Source organism: Nipponia nippon, unplaced genomic scaffold (genome assembly GCF_047370975.1).
Source record: "Nipponia nippon isolate SJK-2023a ecotype South Korea unplaced genomic scaffold, ASM4737097v1 scaffold_22, whole genome shotgun sequence".
In the NCBI taxonomy this organism is placed as follows: Eukaryota; Metazoa; Chordata; class Aves; order Pelecaniformes; family Threskiornithidae; genus Nipponia; species Nipponia nippon.
Window position 1 is genome coordinate 2,328,685 of NW_028262339.1, and position 19,949 is coordinate 2,348,633.

Genomic DNA, 19,949 nt, shown 5'->3' on the forward strand with positions numbered 1-19,949 from the left:
TGCAGAATCAGTGAATAAAAGTGTTTGTTTAAAAAATTTAAAAAGCCTGAAAGATGACATTTCTTGGGCCAGATACAGAGTGATGCTCTTCCTTAAAACCAGCAGGCACAGTGTGCCAAACCAGCAAAGCCATGTGTGAGAGTACAACTGTTCAGGAAAGTATATAAAATCTAGTTGTCAAGTGCGATTGTCTGTTTTTTGGGTGGGTTTTTTTTTTTTTCATCTTGAATTATCATTAGTGTGCAGACGTAGAACAGTAGATACTTAAGAAGCAAGCATAATAAGAGGGAGTCCATCTAAATCTGTGTAAGGAAAAGTTAATCCCTTAGAGGTATAAGGGAGGCAGCACTTGCATGGACAAGCAGGCTAGGAAACAGAGAGCAGGAGTCAGTGAAGGGAGGTGGCTACTGAAGTTGCTTGGGCATCTGTGATGGGACCTGTTCTTTTCTACATATTCATAAACAACTCTGCAAAGGAGGCGAATGCTGAGGTAACAAGAAGTTTGCTGATGCTCCACTAAGCAACTTAGAACCATAAAGGGCTAGCTGAAGAGCTGCAGAAAGGCCTTACAAGGCAAGTGTCTGGGTAATAAATCAGCAAATGAAACTCGGTGTAGATAAATGTAGAACGATGGTTGTAAGCAAAATACAGCTCTAACGTGGCATATAAATTCACAGGCTCTGAACTTTATCACTCAGAACTGGGATTTTGCAGTTGTGGCAGCCCGTCCCCTGAGAAGGCTCACTGCTCATCGCAGCTCCACTCTTCCCTACCCCAAAAACATGTAGCAGAGCTGGAAAAATGCAGAGAAGGCCAACAAGGATGAGCAGAGGTCTGGAACAGATTCTGTGCTGGAAACAGCTATGGTCCTATTCCTCAGTCTAGAAAAGAGATAACGGGGAGGAGGAAACATGATAAATGGCATAGGGAGGTCCGTTGGGATCGTTGTCTCCCCTAACAGAAAAAACAGGAATTATCAAGCTAGGAAAAGGGATGTGCAGAGCAAAAAAAAAGGCGGTTCTTCGTGTAATCCACAATTAGGCTCTAAGTCTCCACTGAAGCTGTGGACCCTTAAGTTTACATAAGTGCAAAGAGGTGCTGAACAAAGGACACCCACTGGGTGTTACTTCATGCGTGGAAGTGAGAAGCAGCTCAGGACATCTCTGAAGCAGCGTGTTACACGTGCACCTTGCTGCTGTATGCCTCCCCAGGGACCTGCTGCTGGTTGCTCTGGGAGGTGGGATACCGACTGGAGGTCTTCCTCAGTGCAGCCTTTCCTAAGCTGTAATTCCTCAGATGCCCCTAAAATTGATATCCTGAAATGATAGACTCAACAGCCAACAGCCTCAACAACAAAGATGTCTTTCATGTGCACTCTCACAGACTGCAGCTGGGATGTTGGGTGCGGATATTATCTGATGGCAGTGCACAGGTTGCATTAGAGCCATACCCTAAAGGGAAGAAACCTGTTGGTGTAGCTAATTTTACACTGTGTTCCACTGTGTGCAGAATAATGAAAGTAATTCTGGTTGGGTCTAATCCATTTTATACTAATTATTGCATCTGATACAAAGTTTCTGGAGTAACATGGCCAAAAATAGTGTTAATTGAGACAAATACTAAACAGCCAATTTTTAAAAGAAAACAATAAGAGTAAGGGTTGCAAAAGTCTTACTTTTCCATGGGCGTTTCCTTTTTCTGCCAACCTTATGCTAGAGTTCAAAGACATGCCTAAGTGAAAGTTCAGTTATTGAGCAGGAGTAATAGAAAAATAGTGCAGAATCAATGCAGCTCCTGTGTTGGTATATCCTCCTTCATTCTGGTATTTGTGCTATTTCCACAGAAAATATTTAGAAATAGTCAAGTCTAGTCAGCTTCAGGGAGGCTTCTTTTCTGCTTTTGATATGAAATGAGTACCATTCCAGTTAGAGTAAAAAAAAAAGGGAGGAGAGGGAACGCCAAAAGAAAAACTTCAGAACATTTCAGAACAAGGATGGGCAGCACTCAGCATATCTTCTGGTAGTTCCTTCTGCAGCCAGATTTTTTCAGCTGAGGAGGCTTTATCCCTCCTCGGGAACTGCAGCCACGTGCAAGAACACAGGCTCTTGTCAGTGAGCTGGTGCTATCTGATGCAGCTGGAGAACTGAAAATAACTGTTCTAAGGGAAAAACTTCAGACGTAAAAGACTTTAGGCATGGTTATCTAATGTTGTTAGGTTTTAGTGTATTTTGTGTGATTAGAGAATTGGAGGGTTTGGGTTTTTTTCTTTCCTCTCAAAAATAAGCAGCTGAACAGTTTACCCACAAAGATAATACAGGACACAGTGAATTGTATCAAACCTGCTGTAACTTGTGAAATCTGAATTCTCTTTCCGCCTTTTTGAATTATGTGGAAAAAATTCAGTCACTGAAATCAATTCAGTCTTTGTTTTATACTCTTTCGGAAGTATAGTTGGCTTATTTTCCAATTTCTTCATTTATGTTAAAGGCAAAGTTGTACAGCTAACCATAATGTTGGATAAATAGTTATCAATAAAACCTTAGCACATTTGGTGAAAAAAAAATGTGGCGTTTGGATCAGTACATTGTTTTAACAGGATGAGCTGCTTTCAAATAATTGTTTGCAGTGCCCATTAATTTAAAGCAATCTCACCAGCCACAGCTGTGGGAGGATTATGACCTGGTCACCTGTCCAAGGCAAGATGCAATGTAATTTAAAAAGAAAAAAATCCCTAGCCTATACTAGTGTTACAATTTGATTTAAAATAAGTGAAATATAGTTTATTTTTATAAGTAGCATAGCATGTTATAAGTGATCTTTAAAAAGCTCTTGGTATCTTCATATACAGTGCAGACTTGGTAGCAGAACCATATATATAAAAAAATAAAAATTACCAAAATGTGCACTTCTTATAGAGGACCTTGCATTCAAGATTATCAAAATACTTTATAGATTAATAGAAATTTAATATAGAATCACAACATGTTTCATAAGTATTATTTTTGTTTAACAAATGAGGGAAACAAAGATGATACAGAGAAACAGTGATTTTTCCAGAAATCTTAAGGTGAATGTGACGGTTGAGAGTGTGGTGGCTTGGCAGAGAAAAACTTAAATCCTAACAGAGAGCCAGGTTTCTCATTTTACTGGGTTTCACATTTTTCTCTTATATTAGTAATAAAGATGTTTTTTTTTTTAAAGTATGAAGTATATTGATAGATTATGATCCAGTAATACTGTGAACAACCTTTTTTTGACTTTTCAGTTACTAGAAGGGAAGATTAATAGATCCTTGTGTATACAAGTCAAATCTGGTGTTTTGAGAAGGGGTGTAAGAAAATTTCTCTTGTGTTTGTTTTTATTTTATGTTTTACTTAACTTCAGATACTATTCCCCTCACTGAAAGCATGAAGTAGACAGATTTTGTTTGTGGTACTTATATCACTCTTCAGATATTATTACCTCTTATTCCGCTGAGATCAAAAATTCCTGGCAAGTAACATCTTGACAGTTTCACTTATTTACCATATATAATTTATGAGAATACTTTGGCTTTTCTGAAACTGAGATGTGTTTATGGAATGATATGAAGGATGTCTGAAACCTGAAAAAAATATGCAAAATGTGCAAAGAAAAAAGTGTTACGGTACGGATCATGCTGTTTAACAATGGTGAATTCATGAAGGTGTGCTCTTTACAGATCCTCACACCAGGGTGCTTCTTGAAAGATTGTTCAATGCCACATGAGAGAGGAGAAAATAGAAAAGCAGAAGAGGTGGATGACGATGTGTGAGAATAAAGTCTAACCACATAGTGGATCGCATTATTGAGAGCATTGCAAGCAGGTCAAGGGAAGAGATCGTTCCCCTCTGTTCCACACTGGTGCGTTGTGTCTGGTTTTCTTATGGTGTGGGACTTCCCAGCAGAAGACAACGACAGACCAGAATCCAGTGGATGGCCACTACGCAGATGGAGGGCTGGAACACCTGGCATACAGGAGACTAAAGAAACAGGGCTTGTTTAACCTGAAGAACACAGGTCAGGTTTCTGTTTTCTGCAATCATTAGTACAGCAAGGGCAGTTACGTGTAAGGTGGAGCCAGTTTCTTCTCAGAATTACACACAGAAGAACGAGGGGCAGTGGTCACAAGCTGCAACAGCAAACATCTGCTTGGATATAAGGAGAAAATTCTTCCTCAGTGAGTGGTTAAGCACTGGAGCAGGCTTTGCTAGAGAGGCTGCAGGATCTCTGTCTTTGGAGATATTCAACATGGGCTTGGGCAAGGCAGCCTGATCTAACTTTGAAGTTGGCCTTGCTTTGAAGCTGAACTAGGTAGCTACCAAAGAGACTTCCCATTTAAATTATTCTGTGCTTGTATGATCCCAGATGGGCTGACATGGTGGGTAGTCAGAGGTGGCCTGTATTGAGGACCTGATACCCAACCATTTCATAAACAGAGAGCAAGCCCTCTGCATAAGGTGGAGCTGTATGTAATGTCCACACAGGTTGCAATAATCTTTTAGTAAGGATTAATTACAATTATATCATCTGATATATATTAAATTCAAAGGTAGGAATAGCATATCTGTGTTCTGAATGAAGAGCATTCAGAGTTTACTGATTTTCAGTTGCATTAGTATTTAAATACTTGTAGGAGCAAATTTTCAGAAGTGCTCTGTACTGCAGTTTACAGTCCTATAAAGTTAATTTCTTAATCTCTGTCAGAACATCTACATTTCAAAGGATTAAATATGGCTGTTAAGTATGGCCATAATTTCATTCTATAAGGAGCTGAGAACCCTTTGTACCCAACGACACTCAAAATTAAAGGCTCTTCCTGGATTTATTTTACTGCTTGGGGGAAAATTGCCAGAATTGTTAAGTGGTTCAGGGAAGCTAACACTAGAAAATGGTAAGCTGTACTGAAGGATGCCAATTCTGCCAGGTCCATGGCTCTGAGTGCTCACTGAGCAAAACATGGAAATGCAAACAAAGAAAATACTGGAAGACCAGAGTAATTAAAAAAGGTGAACTGAGTATGAAACTTTCTGGAAAAAGGAAGGATAAATGAAGAAGGCTGATATACTGCTTTTCCCTGCATATGAATGCAAAATGGGTTCCAGCAAAAAGTATTTTAGACCTTTTCTTTTCTAGTGGAAAAAAGGAATTTGTAGCAACTACATATTTTTAGTGTAAAACAATGTGACGACAAGGCAGGCAATATTTTTAGTTGATGAACATTCAAAGCTCTATATGAGCTCTATACATACCACAGTCATCAGTAGGAACCCATTCCTATGCTTTTGAAATTTGGGTTGCAAGACATAAAATGCATTAATTCTTTGAGTTAGATTGCCTTTAGAAACAAGCAAACAAACTCTGTTCAGATTTAGGAAATAGTAAGTTTCTCACCATGTTCAGCGTGTGATTTGACCTTTCTGTCTGCTGTCACAAGCTGGACAGTCTTGTTTATGCTTTGGAGAATGATTAAGGATCTTTATTAAGATGATTCTCTAAAAAATAGATATATTCCACTCTGAGAACAAATCATGGCTTAAGTCCATCAAGCTCATGATGCCTTGACATGATCTTATGAGCAGACACAATGGAATCTACATACAATATTGTCATGGAAACTTGAGATGTTTGTTTCTATGTCAGAATAGTGAGCCCTAAATCTCTGCCTGTCATAACTAATTGCTGATTTATGAAATTCATCCATGTTGATTTATGGAATTCATCCGTCACAAGTGGGGTCCCCCAGGGATCAATACTGGGCCCAATACTATTCAATATCTTCATAAGTGATCTGGATAATGGGATCAAGTGTCATTTATAGCATTACAGTTCAAGTCAAGAATGAACTGGACGGCAGAATGTGATTGGAGTAGACTAAAAATGTATACAAGAGAGATGAAATTAAAAGGGGAAGGGTAAGAATACCAATGCGAAGGAAATAAAACTCAGGGAAGCTCTAAAAAATGCTGTAAACCATGAAAGCAGCATAACGCTGGCTCATCAAGAGGGGCAGAGTCTATAAGAATATCTTCTTTTTTTTTCCTGTGTTGTTAGATTTTACCAATTTTTTGTTCCTTTGCAGCAACAAGGAAAGAAGTCATCTTGGGTCTTTGAATGTGTCAGGAGTGATTTTCTGTGAGGAAGCCTTACTTCTGAAAAGCCTTAGAAGTTCTCACCACATCTCCAAATAGTGCTGTTCTCATCCAAAGTTGAATCTCTGAATCCCATATCATTAAACTAAAGAGCCACAGCCTGCTTAGTTAACAGTTAAGCAGCTGTTCTGCATGGTCCCTACTGAGTCATGGAATCATTCAATCACAGAATAATTCAAATTGGAAGAAAACTCTTCAGGTCTCTAGTCCAACCTCCTGCTGAAAGCAGAGCTGATTTTGAAGTTAGATCAGGTTGCTCAGAGCTTTGTCAAGTTTTGAATGACTCCAATGATGGAGATTCCACAAACTCTCTGGAAAACCTATTCCTGACCTTGACCACTGTGGGGAAAAAAAAATCTTTGTCTAACCAGAATTTCCTGTACAGCAACTTCTGTTGCTTTCACCAGTTCTTAAACTCTCGTGGTCTCTACAGCCAAAGCTGCTGTAGATCTTCATGTTCCCTACCAGTTGTTCTGTAATTGCAGGTCCTGCAAAGCATTTCCCTCAGTTGGCCTGTCCAGTGTCTGCAGTAAAAAATTGTCACTGAGGGACTCAAATCACCAGGATTTTGAAAGTAAATCTTCCTCACCTAACATTTCTGGGGAAATTTTAGATGTCTGTAGATAGAGATGCTTTGGAAGATAGAATGATGGTAACACAAGAATGACGGGCACGCTTCAACTATGATTCAGCTTATCCTAAAGTAGATGTTATATGAATTGTACCTATTCCTCTCCACTGATTATAAAGGCTGCTGACTGTACTACATACATCATGGATATCTAAAACTGAATGAAATGAATCTCACCATTGCTGACTCTTACATAGATGACCACATCTTTCTGTTGCTTGTGGATATTGAAATCCATTCTGCAAGTCAGGGTACAAACTTACTGAATATGATAGATGTTATATTTTGAAGTACCTATCCTTTAAGAATGTTGCTGTGGCATTAACAGCAATGTATTTACTGATTTAACATTCATAAGAATGTACCTTAATTTAGCACAAAACTTTTATTGGCACTAAATATCCTATTCCTCTGCTCTGAAATGTCTGCTAAGCCTTTTAAATAAACGTAGGTTTTAAGGGCTTTCTCACTTGTTGTGCGCATTTGCTGACGTGTTGATAACTTTGTCTGCTGTTTCTGTTCCACAGTGACATATTATAATGTTTGGCTGGATTAGGCAGTATGAATTTGTTGTTCTTTCTGTGCAAGCCTAGATAGAGCTTTAACAACTGTTGATAGAAAAGGTCTGTCATGGACAGGTATGTGGAAAAATGCCAATCTGACTTCAAAGGAAAGCAAAAGAAATAATTTTCTGGCATCTTGGAAAGAAACCTGAATCTGTTCACACAGATACGCTGGCCTTCTGGAGAAGGTTCACAGGTTCTTCTCTTTCTGTTTCAATGTGTATAAAAATTAATAGAAACAGAGTGAAAAGGTGTTTTTAGCTTGCAGCCTTCCTTTCCCTGCTGAAGAGCCTCATTCTCAAACCAGGCTAAATATCGCTCCCTAATTAGTAGCAGATGCAGCAGTGCGTGCACAAGCGTGCGTCAAGAGGATATTTCGAAATCATAGCAGAAGATACCGTGCCAGATAGGAAAGGAATATGTGAAGCTGAAGCAGGGAGTTATTAGGAGAGTTCAACAGTTATTTTGTAAAGATAGGGAGGGAAAGGGGACAGCTGTTACAAGTTTTTAGGCAACGCTGCAAATAAAGCACGACCCCTGCTTCTCTTCAGCAGAGGTCTTCATCTGTTATTTAGATGTGTCAGAACTGCATAGGACTTAAAAGAGACATCTCCATAATTCATCTTCAAAAATTATAGAATCATAGAATCATAGAATCGTCAAGGTTGGAAAAGACCCTTAAGATCATCGAGTCCAACCGTTAACCTATCACTGCCAAGTCCATCTATACCATGTCCTCGAGCACCATGTCTATCCGTTCTTTAAATACCTCCAGGGATGGGGACTCAACCACTTCCCTGGGCAGCCTGTTCCAATGCTTGACCACCCTCTCAGTGAAGAAGTTTTTCCTAATATCCAACCTAAACCTCCCCTGGCGCAGCTTGAGGCCGTTTCCTCTCGTCCTATCACTCATTACTAGGGAGAAGAGACCGACCCCCACCTCGCTACAACCTCCTTTCAGGGAGTTGTAGAGAGCAATAAGGTCTCCCCTCAGCCTCCTCTTCTCCAGACTAAACAACCCCAGTTCCCTCAGCTGCTCCTCATAAGACTTGTGCTCTAGACCCTTCACCAACTTCGTTGCCCTCCTCTGGACACGCTTTAGCACCTTGATGTCCTTCTTGTAGTGAGGGGCCCAGAACCGAACACAGTACTCGAGGTGCGGCTTCACCAGTGCCGAGTACAGGGGCACTATCACCTCCCTGGTCCTGCTGGCCACACTATTCCTGATACAAGCCAGGATGCTATTGGCCCTCTTGGCCACCTGAGCACACTGCTGGATCATGTTCAGGCAGCTGTCAACCAACACCCCCAGGTCCTTTTCCGCCAGGCAGCTCTCCAGCCACTCCTCCCCAAGCCTGTAGCGTTGCATGGGGTTGTTGTGACCCAAGTGCAGGACCCAGCACTTAGCCTTGTTGAATCTCATGCAGTTGGCCTCGGCCCATCGATCCAGCCTGTCCAGGTCCCTCTGTAGGGCCTTCCTACCCTCCAGCAGATCAACACTTCCACCCAACTTGGTGTCATCTGCAAACTTCCTGAGGGTGCACTCAATCCCCTCATCCAGATCATCAATGAAGATGTTCAACAGGACCGGCCCCAACACTGAGCCCTGGGGAACACCACTCATGACTGGCCGCCAACTGGATTTAACTCCATTCACCACCACTCTCTGGGCTCGGCTGTCCAGCCAGTTTTTTACCCAGCGTAGAATACACCCATCCAAGCCGTGTGCAGCCAGTTTCTCCAGGAGAATGCTGTGGGAGACAGTGTCAAAGGCCTTACTAAAGTCCAGGCAGACAACATCCACAGCCTTCCCCTCATCCACTAAGAGGGTCACCTTATCATAGAAGGAGACCAGATTAGTGAAGCAGGACCTCCCTTTGATAAACCCATGCTGGCTGGGCCTGATCCCCCGATTGTCCCACACGTGCTGCGTAATGGCACTCAAGATGATCTGCTCCATGACGTTCCCCGGCACCGAGGTCAGGCTGACAGGCCTGTAGTTCCCCGGATCCTCCTTCCGACCCTTCTTGTAGATGGGCGTCACATTAGGTAACTTCCAGTCATCCGGGACCTCTCTTAAAACATTTGGATTTTTCCTCCTGTCTCAAAATCCATAAGCCTTTTAGTAGTATAATGTGCACATTTTCATTTTCCATTTTTTTCTCTTGCTATCACATTGTTGTTTAAAAGAGACAGACTAACTGCAAAGATATTAATTGACTGTATACCAAGACAGACAGTAAAACTGCCTCCTACAAAGAACATAGAGGCAGACAGAATTAAAGAGAAAATATTTTTCTGTCACCTCTTTTAGCAATGCTACTACTATTCTTCTATTATTTATATTACTTCTAATGATGTTAAAAATACAGTAATAGATAGCATATTTTTAAATGTAAGTTCAGAATTGTTATTGGGCACTTAAATGTACTTGCACTGATCTCAACATACTTAGCCCTTCAATTTCAAATGCATCATAATGCTAAATCTCAAAAGTCTTTTTTTAGTTTTAGGTGGTGGTGTTTTTTTTTATTTTAGAATAGTACCACCGATAAATATTTGAAGTTACATTGCAAGGGTTCTGTCAGTCTCACTCAACACCATGACTGCAGTCCTTTATGTACCGGATAGACTGTGATTTACAAATACTGACCTTTTCAGTGCGTTTTTTTTTTTTTACCAGCCTTTGTAGCCTAATCCAAAATAGTTTAATATTATTATCAGAAAAAGAGATTTAAAAGGTATTTTTAAATATAATTGGAGAAGTAGGATCATTCTTATGGGTCATAAGTGAATATAGGAGTGCAGAGCCTTGGGTGGGCAATTGACCCACAACAGCATGACCAAGGGGGTAGAGTGGCACCTCTGGTGTCATATGGATAAGTAGCATCAAGCAGTACTGATGCAGCTCTTTTGTCCATTTCCCATTCTGAAGTGCTCTGTGGAGGAAGGATGCTTCCAGGAAACCTGGCCTTGCATTTCTCCAAAGCCACTAACACAGTTTTCAGTGTTAGGAATGTGGGAATGAGGTTGGCAGCCCTGCTACTTGCAATGTCAAGCATTGTCAGAAATACATCATTTTTATTCTCCTTTGGGAATATCGTAACTGCTGCCACATGGTCCCCACTTTCCTCATTGTTTTTCTGCATAATGAAAAGAGAGGAGACAGACTTCACAAGGGCAAGGAGAAGTCAACTGTGGCCTGACAAATCCATAAAACCCTGTGTGAGGATTACAAAATAATGCAATAGGATAAGGTAACTGCCCTTGCTATGCTGGAGGAGTTTTCTTCAGTTGCTGTTTCCCAAGGGGGGGGGGGGGGGATAATTTGGAGAGCTTCTCTGTAGACACAAGTTCAAACAAACTGACCGGCATTCAGTCACAAGGAGTGTTTTCAATTCCGAAGTACAGAAAATTATTAATGAGGCTTTCTTTTCCGAAATATTTTTCAGAAGCTCATCAAAATCATCTCAGTTCACAGAAATATGTGGCTTTGATATAAGTGGAATATTCTAACAGAAAGGAATTGCAACTGAAAATTTGTAACCAGGCAGAAACTGCCCTGTACTCTGCTGTAATTACTGCCCAGATCTACTACTTTGCTAGCAATCATTTTCTTTAATGAATCATGAAGGATCCATAAAATGTATTCATAATATTTATTTTACTGTTGTTAAGTCAGTGTGTTCTTGCAGGTTTGTGCAATCTAGAGAGCTTTATAAATACTTACAAATATTGTTGGCAAGCTGAAGGCAGTCCAGTGGAGGGCCACTAGGATGGATAGAGGGTGGGAGCACATGATATACAAGGAGAAGCTGAAGAAACTGGATTTGTTTTCCATTACCTACAGGAGTTTTTATGGACAAGCCATTTTCTTCTCAGAGGTACACGCAAAATAGCAAGGGGCAATGGTCACAAACTTCAACAAGAGATGACCCATTTGAACATAAGGAAAAAATCCTTCCCTTGCAAATGGTTAAGCACTGGAGCAGATTTTGCCGGAGAGGCCACAGGATCTCTGTCTTTGGTGATATTCAAAACAGGACAGAGCAAGGCCCTCAGCAGCCTGATCTAACTTCGAAGATGGCCCTGCTTTGACTATGAGGTTGGACTAGATGACCCCCAGAGGTCCCTCCTAACCTAAATTATTCTGTCATTCTCATAAATAAATGCATCATAAATAAACAACTTTGTGTGCTCCTCTGCGCTTCCAAGCTCACTGATGATAGAATGACTGTAGGAAGTGTTGCTAATACTTTATATATGTGATTAAGATTGCCTAAGTCTTCCTACTGAAATGTTTTCAGTTGCCCAGGGAATTGTCTTTTACTGTGTTTGTGAAAACATACTCAGATTTTGATACTCCTGTGACAATTCTCAATTATGTGTGTGTTCTAAGTAGAAACTTGCTTGCACTTAGTAACTAAAATTTCCAAAGACTCTGACATCACAGTTTGCTTATGCTCTTCTAGCAATCAGTTCTGACGAGCCTGTGTGTGTTGCCAATGGAGGGTGTCTGAGCACGCTCTGTCCCAGGGCTGCACAGACGAAGCAGAGTTTCTCTGAGTGGCTACAGCCAGCTGCTGTGGGCTGGGACATGGCCAAGCCCTGGAAACAAGAGCAGGAAGCCTGTCTCTTGTGCACGTTCTGTGACCCCCTCGTTGGTGCCAAGGCAGTGTGGAGGAGGGAATAGGTTCAAATTTAGTGGGGACAAGAACTAAACTGGAGGAAAGGGATATGGGCAAGGGTTGAATTTCTGTAGTTGTGTAGACCAGACCTAAAGTAGTCTCAGTGGCCCCATAAATGCCTGTGTGCATTACTTACTTACCTGCTTGCATACCTTTGGAGCTCCTTCCTGGAGTGACCCTCTCTGTATTTGTATTGGGTTTGTGTGGCAAAGTTTTGGTAGCGGGGGGGCTACAGGGATGGCTTCTGTGAGAAGCTGCTAGAAGCTTCCCCTATGTCCAATAGAGCCAATGCCAGCCAGCTCCAAGACGGACCTCACCACTGGCCAAGACCAAGCCAATCAGCAACAGTGGTAGTGCCTCTGGGATAACATATTTAAGAAGGGGGGAGGAAACTGCGCATTTGCAGCCAGAGAGAGAGGAGTGAGAATATGTGAGAGGAACAACCCTGCAGACACCAAGGTCAGTGAAGACGGAAGAGGGGGAGGAGGTGCTCCAGGCACTGGAGCAGAGATTCCCCTGCAGCCCGTGGTGAAGACCATGGTGCGGCAGGCTGTCCCCTTGCAGCTCATGGAGGTTAATGGTGGAGCAGATATCCACCTGCAGCCCGTGGAGAACCCCATGCTGGAGCAGGTGGATGCGCCCAAAGGAGGCTGTGACCCTGTGGGAAGCCTGCGCTGGAGCAGGCTCCTGGCAGGACCTGTGGAGAGAGGAGCCCGCACTGGAGCAGGTTTGCTGGCAGGACTTATGACCCCACGGGGGACCCATGCTGGAGCAGTTCATGAAGAACTGTAGCCCATGAGAAGGACTCATGATGAAGAAGTTCGTGGAGGACTGTCTCCCGTGGGAGGGACCCCACGCTGGAGCAGGGGAAGAGTGTGAGGAGTCCTCCCCCTGAGGTGGAAGGAGCAGCAAAGAAAACATGTGATGAACTGACTGCAACCCCCATTCCCCATCCCCCTGCGCCTCTGGGGGAGGAGGTAGAGAACTCGGGAGTGAAGTTGAGCCTGGGAAGAAGGGAGGGGTGGGGGGAAGGTGTTTTAAGATTTAGGGGTTTTTTTCTCATTACCTTACTCCGATTTGTTTGGTAATAAATTACACTAATTTCCCGAAGTCGAGTCTGTTTTGCCTGTGACGGTAATTGGTGAATCATCTCTCCCTGTCCTTATCTCAACCCACGAGCCTTTCATTATATTTTCTCTCCCCTGTCCAGCTGAGGAGGGGAGTGATAGAGCAGCTTTGGTGGGCCCCTGGCATCCAGCCAGGGTCAACCCACCACAGTATTCCAGGAGAAACTTCCTGGAAGTATTGAAATTTTCTTTGGATAGCCCTCTAGGATGAACTTACCTAAGGTGCAATTGGATCCAGCGCTCTGTATAGCCTCTACCTGTGGTATCTGCTGCTGTTTTGGTAACATCGAGCAGATATTCCCTAAAGGTGATCTGGCATTGTGTAATAGCAGGGCAGATGAGATAAGCAGCAGCCAGAGTTCATGTTCAGCTGACTACAAGAGACATGCAGTCCTGCATCCAGGGGCGTGCTGCAGTGCAGGACAGCAGGTGTGATGGATATGCAGCCAAGATGCTAGATTGGACTGGTTTAGATGGGATGGAAGAGAAGGAAACTGTACAGCAGCTTGCTGTGTATTGGAGGACCACTGAGGCAAGCAAAGAAAAGATTAGGGTTGTCTGAACAGAAAAAGTGGGACTGTGGTGGGTTGAGCTTGGCTGGACACCAGGTGCCCACCAAGCCACTCTATCACTCCCCCTCCTCAGCTGGACAGAGGGAGAAAATATATCAAAAGGCTCGTGGGTCGAGATAAGGACAGGAAGAGATCACTCGCCAATTACTGTCATGGGCAAAACAGACTCGACTCGTGGAAATTAGTTTAATTTATTACCAATCAAATCAGAGTAGGGTAATGAGAAATAAAACCCCTAAATCTTAAAACACCTTCCCCCCACCCCTCCCTTCTTCTCAGGCTCAACTTCACTCACAATTTCTCTACCTCCTCCCCCTGAGTGGTGCAGGGGGATGGGGAATGAGGGTTGTGGTCAGTTCATTACATGTTGTCTCTGCCGCTCATTCCTCCTCAGGGGGAGGACTCCTCACACTCTTCCCCTGCTCCAGCGTGGGGTCCCTCCCACGGGAGACAGTCCTCCACGAACTTCTCCAACGTGAGTCCTTCCCACGGGCTACAGTTCTTCATGAACTGCTCCAGCGTGGGTCCCTTCCACGGGGTGCAGTCCTTCAGGAACAGACTGCTCCAGTGTTGGGTGCCCCACAGGGTCACAAGTCCTGCCAGCAAACCTGCTCCAGCGCAGGCTCCTCTCTCCACTGTTCCAGTGTGTGGGCTTCCCACAGGGTCACAGCCTCCTTTGGTCACATCCACCTGCTCCGGCATGGGGTCCTCCATAGGCTGCAGGGGGACAGCCTGCCTCACCATGGTCTTCACCACGGACTGCAGGGGAATCTCTTCTCCGGTGCCTGGAGCTGGATGGTATTGGCTCTGTCGGACATGGGGGAAGCTTCTAGCAGCTTCTCACAGAAGCCACCCCTGTAGCCCCCCCGCTACCAAAACCTTGCCATGCAAATCCAATACAGGGACTGAGGACAGGAGCTTGAAGACTGGATCCTGTGATCTGACAAGAAGTCAGAAGCAAATAAGGACAGGTTTGTGATACTGAGACACATGGGATCACACTGGCAAAGAAATGCACAGAAATCTCTGCATAAGCCCTACAGCCTCTTTCTTCCAGAGCCTGAATTGGAACTGGATTTGTTTGTCTTATCGGTCTGCTGCTTCATACTGAGGTGATGCAAATCTCACTGGCAAAGTGTATGTCTGAGCCAGCTATAGAGTGCCAGCAATTAGACCTTTCCTATCCAAGTAGTGTTGTTGGAGTTGGCATTCGGGAAGGTTGGCTCATATTTATTACATATTTTGTTCCCATGTGCATATGTCTTTTTTCCACTGTGCACTAGAGCTGCAGAAAGACAATATAAATCTGCTGGTGACTGAGATTCATCTAGGCACTATACCAGAAGTGTACCAGAATTTGGTCTCATTAGGGGCAACAGATGAGCATTTTAAGGTGTTAAAAAGGGAACGTTTTATTACGTTTCTTTTCTCAGTTTAATCTGAACAGCCCTGTACTACATTTTGCAGAAGGGTCCCATGGGGGAATTGTCTAGGTACACCCTGGTCAGCATGAGTAAGTGTGGTAGAGCCAGTCCCACCCTCTGTTCATTTCATAATGAATTTATGTCTTTTTTAGTGTGAGTGATAGGACTTAAATTGCTCAGGAGTCACTGTGATCCTGACATTTTTAATTTATAAGCCAGTTTTCTAAAAAGCTGTTGAAATGTTAATGTTTATTCAGTGTATCTTTGATCATAGAATCATAGAATCGTTAAGGTTGGAAAGGACCTCTGAGATCATCGAGTCCAATCTGTAATGTGAACTTAAAAGATGGTTTTCATAGAAGAAATTGCCATTGTCTGTGTCAACAAGAGGTTTCTCGCCAGGATGCCTGTGACAAAAAGTAAATCCATTTATAAACTGTGTAACAAATGGCTAAATGCTGCAACAGCTGCATTATACAAGGCTTTTAGAAAGGATGACGAGGATTTTGTGGCAGCAGTTTGGAGGGAGCTTTGTAGTATTTTAGGGACTTGGTACCTTTTCATTTGTAATACTTGTGAAGTTTATTTCATGTATTATTGCTGCAATCTTTAAACATACTTCGGTAAGCGCTCAAGGTCACATAACAGAGCTGTAGTTCTCATGAGCCCTTTTGGACTTCAAGTTCAAATTGCAAAACAAAATTCACACAGATGTTTGCCAAAATGTATTTTCTGACTTTTTAGGTAGTCAAGTTCTGTTGTCTTGATAGCAAAAGCTCAGTGTTCCCTGTGGAGCAGGCAGCACAATTGTCGGATGAGCCCTAATTGTACTACTTTAAGATGCCAAGGTAGATCCCTTAGTAAATCTTTCCCCCCCCCCCCCCCCCGGATTGAGCTGAACTAGCCAGTTTCCACCCTCCCACTTCACAAGGTTAGCTGGAAACTTCTGGCCCTGAACAGAAAACAAAGCTGCGTCCTGGGACTGCGTCTGGATCTGTCCCTCTGCAGCAGCCTGCTCTGCGCCACAGCCGCCTCTCCTGGGCATTCAGCAATTTGTGTGTCACATGCTCCCACATTCACCCATCAGGGAAAATATTGAAAATCAACTCAGAATTGCAGAACTCGGAATCTCAGTCAAGAAGAGAGGGATGTTAAAGAGAGAAGGAAAGAAAATAAGGGTAGTGGGAAAGCACCTTGAGAAAAGAGGCAGGGAATTCATTAGTGGAAGCAAAGAGCTCAGGGAGGTAAAGAGGGACATGAAAGGACAAAAAGGAGAAAATGGAAAGTGCAAAAGGATTTCTGTCACTAGATTAAGTGATAAAAATCTGAGATCCTCAGTACTCTGAAACTGCACGAAAGGGAATTTTTTCTCTGATATTCCCATCATGTGAATATCAGCTATTCTCTTTTTGAAAACTGGACTTAAAAATTCCCAACATTGCCTTCCCTTTGACTCTCGCCCTCCTAGGAGTCTGGCACTAAGTGTGCTCAGTTCCCACTGAATGAAATTTGATTGTGCTCTTGGATTAGATTATTCTACTAATCACATTTTCTTACTAGTATGTCCTTGGCTGTGCTGCACTATCACACATCGCTCACAAACAATACCATGCATTTGATTCTTCGGAGCTTGAAAATGAGAGACATTTTTGGCTCTTCTCATAGTTTACAGGCTTACAAGGCCACGATGGCCCCTTCCCTTTGCTGAGCCCTCCTATTCTGCTCGCAAACTGATCATGGTATATCATCAGTGACTAGTTCCCAAAAGTTATGCATCCTCTGCCTTATCTTCATGTATGGTATAGAAGTCATGGAGAGAGTTAATGCTGCATGAACTGCTCCGCAAGATTTACAAGGGGAAGAAAGAAAGACCATAACCTGCAAGCATCTGTAGAAGGTCTCTCAACAAATAAATCTTTTTCTATCTGTCCCCAGGTACAATCTTGGCAGCAGAATAAGTACATGGCAAAAGTTCAGGAAATATTCTGTTCTTTCAGTTCTTCAAGTCACTGTTGCCTTTCACATCTCTGCCTGGGGAGCAAGCTAAAAACCACCACGAATGCTGTATGCATTCTGGTAACTGAGAAATTAATAGGAGTTTTATACACAAGATCATGAATATCAGTTTTATTGGTGCTAAATGACTACATGTCAAAGGGCTTTATTAAGTTGCCTTTCCTTACAGTTTGGTGTATCCTCCCTTATGACATCATTACTTTGTCCATGGACTAAACAGGGGATATAGGTCAGACTGTCCCATGCTTGGCTACACTCCCAGAGTGGTGCTTATATAGTAACTTGTAAGTGAGCCTGAGAAGGTGTCATTTACAGATAGGAGACAGGGTAGAGTTGAAGAGGACAGGACTTTACACCTTTCTAAACTGTGAATTTAATGCTATTCTTGCCATACTCTTCTTTCTGAGCTCTCCATATATACATTATGCATAACTCAGCAGTAAAATGGAATAGCAGTTATTGACACAGAGCTATGAACTGACATGAGCTTATCCCATAATTTTGACTAAAAGTAGAAAAGTAAAGAAAGTTTGTATCATGTTTATGTTACATAGCAAGCCTTACTAAGATTGAGTATGTAACTTATTGACCAGGGATGACAAGACTAGGCTGACTGATTAAATAAAGTGTAATTTATTTTGTAGTAGAAAAAATATTTTAAAACACCATCGGTTGATACTCATGTCTATCTTTCTTGCAGGCTTCTCTTTTCAAAACAGCTGTAGAACAGTAATAGCTGTGCCAAGGAAGACCTAAAATTCCTTTAGCCTTGTATCCTATCTCCTATATCTTAAATGGTTGCTTACCAAATGCATGGTGAAGAGCAGAAGAACAGAGCAAGCACTGAATGTTCTGCCTTCCTTCAGTGATGTGTGTCTTGGGGGGGGGTTGGAGCCAGAGTTGGTGCCTTTATATTTATTACCTTTGAATAGTTTTTACTGTAAAGTTGGCAATTGTCTTCTTGAACATACATATGTATGTTTGTAATTTTGTAGATTTCCCTACTAAGCTGTCTCTTTTCCAGGCTGGAAAGCCCTAGCTTATTTAATCATAAAAAAATCTGTTCTTTAGCTTTTTTGATCGCCTTGTCTGAAAACAGTTTAAGATAGGAAATAATTTTCCTTTCCAATTCCGCTGAAGGGGGAAGAGAGAGATGTGTATGTGTGTCCATGCATGCATACATACACTCCTGCCCTCTGCACCATGGTGGTTTCATCCTTGGAGGTTAGCTCCATTGTAGGACTCACATAGTGCAACTGGGTGAGGGCAGATTGGAGCATGGAGAGCCCCATCATGGAAATCCACTGCTGCCAAATGTGATGGCAGCTGTTTGGAAGAAGTTTACAGGCTTTCTGCAGTGATAATGGGTAACGGCTCTTTGACTTACCTTCTGCAAGGCAGCATTAGAGATACTCCTTTGTAGTACTGTTCCTCTAGATGCTTAAAAGTTCCTCTATTTCAGAAGCAACTGATACTTTAATCTGCTCCTCAGTTAACATGGTTTGAAAAGGGCTTGGCACTTTTATGAGAAAAAGGATCGTGATTTGAGCTCAAAATATTTGCTGAGTGATTTCTAAAAGAAGAAAACTTGTAAAAACATATTTGATTTATAGTTTGGTGAGACATACCAGGCATGCTCAGGGGCCAGGTGTAGATTAATCTGTCAGCGTTTTGCCACTGTCATAGGAATTTCCAACATGTACCACCATGTTCTGTGCCTGCAGGATTCAAAAAGGATCACTCCTGGGTTTGGTTTCCCAGCTCAGATAACAGCACAAATGTCTTGCCAACAGACCGAGACCTACTCTGACCTACAGTAGCATTATATAAGCAGTCACTTTAATAAAAGTAATAGGTCTATCTGCACCTCATGGTAAAATTATGCCCCATGCAAGGGGCCAGTGCAAATTTAGGCACAGTGTGAAGCCCTCAGTATGGTGCATAATGGAATTGGGGCAGATTTCCACAAGATGATGGTGTGTTCCTAACTGAAAAGCTATTTTCAAAATGAAGAACACCAGAGTACTTAGCATGAGCAAACCGCTTTCTCTAACCTGCTAAGGAATAGCTGAACTGTTTTTTCTGGAGATGTCCATAAAAGACAGGCACCTGATACTGAGATTCTCAACTCAAATTAATAAATTATAGCAAAGCGTCAAGCAATTGAATACCAAATTTTGTAGTAGGATGTGTAAGGAAGACTTAGCAGATGGCGTTGTTAGCTATGCTACCAACATATATTTTATTTTAACATGTTTCTGGCATCTTATATCTCTGTTCTGTCGTGTGAACATTCTGTCTACCCACTGTACTCTTATTACTCTTTCTGTCTTCCAACAATTTTTCTCTCTTATGCTAAGATAAGGTCCCAAAAACTACTAAGGTCTCTCAGTTCTGTTTTACAGTTATAACTGTAGTCTCTTGACTACCATAATTTTCCTTTTCTCCTTTAAAATGTGGTGATTTAATTTGGATGATTAGCTCAAGCTTAAACATCTAGAAATGAACCTGGAAATTTAATAAGGTGTACATCGGTATTTCCCGTGTTCTTTGGTTCCTGGTTTTGTTGGAACAATTTATACTTTGAAACTCATATTTTTAATGATAATTTGACATTTCCATTTAGTCTTCCTGGTAGAACTAAAAAGGATAGAGAAAGAATTAAAAAAATGAAAGAGTGTAAAAAATATCTTCAGTTTTTCAAATTTCAAATTTTTTCAAACAAAGCAAAGCTGACTAGTAAGCATGTATAAAACTT

General features: G+C 42.2%; 1 protein-coding gene across 10 annotated transcripts in view; it reads left to right on the plus strand.

Moving 5' to 3' along the window:
- The window catches only part of LOC104009742 (growth hormone receptor), a 159,749-nt gene that overhangs the window by 108,855 nt on the left and 30,945 nt on the right, over positions 1–19,949 (plus strand). The window contains exon 1 of one of the 10 annotated variants that reach the window (XM_087760392.1): positions 12,474–12,511. The exons of the other annotated variants lie outside the window; for them this stretch is intronic. The gene's annotated coding sequence lies outside the window, so the exon portion shown is untranslated. Of the gene's footprint in view, positions 1–12,473; positions 12,512–19,949 lie in introns of those variants that run through there. 10 annotated transcript variants of the gene reach the window in all.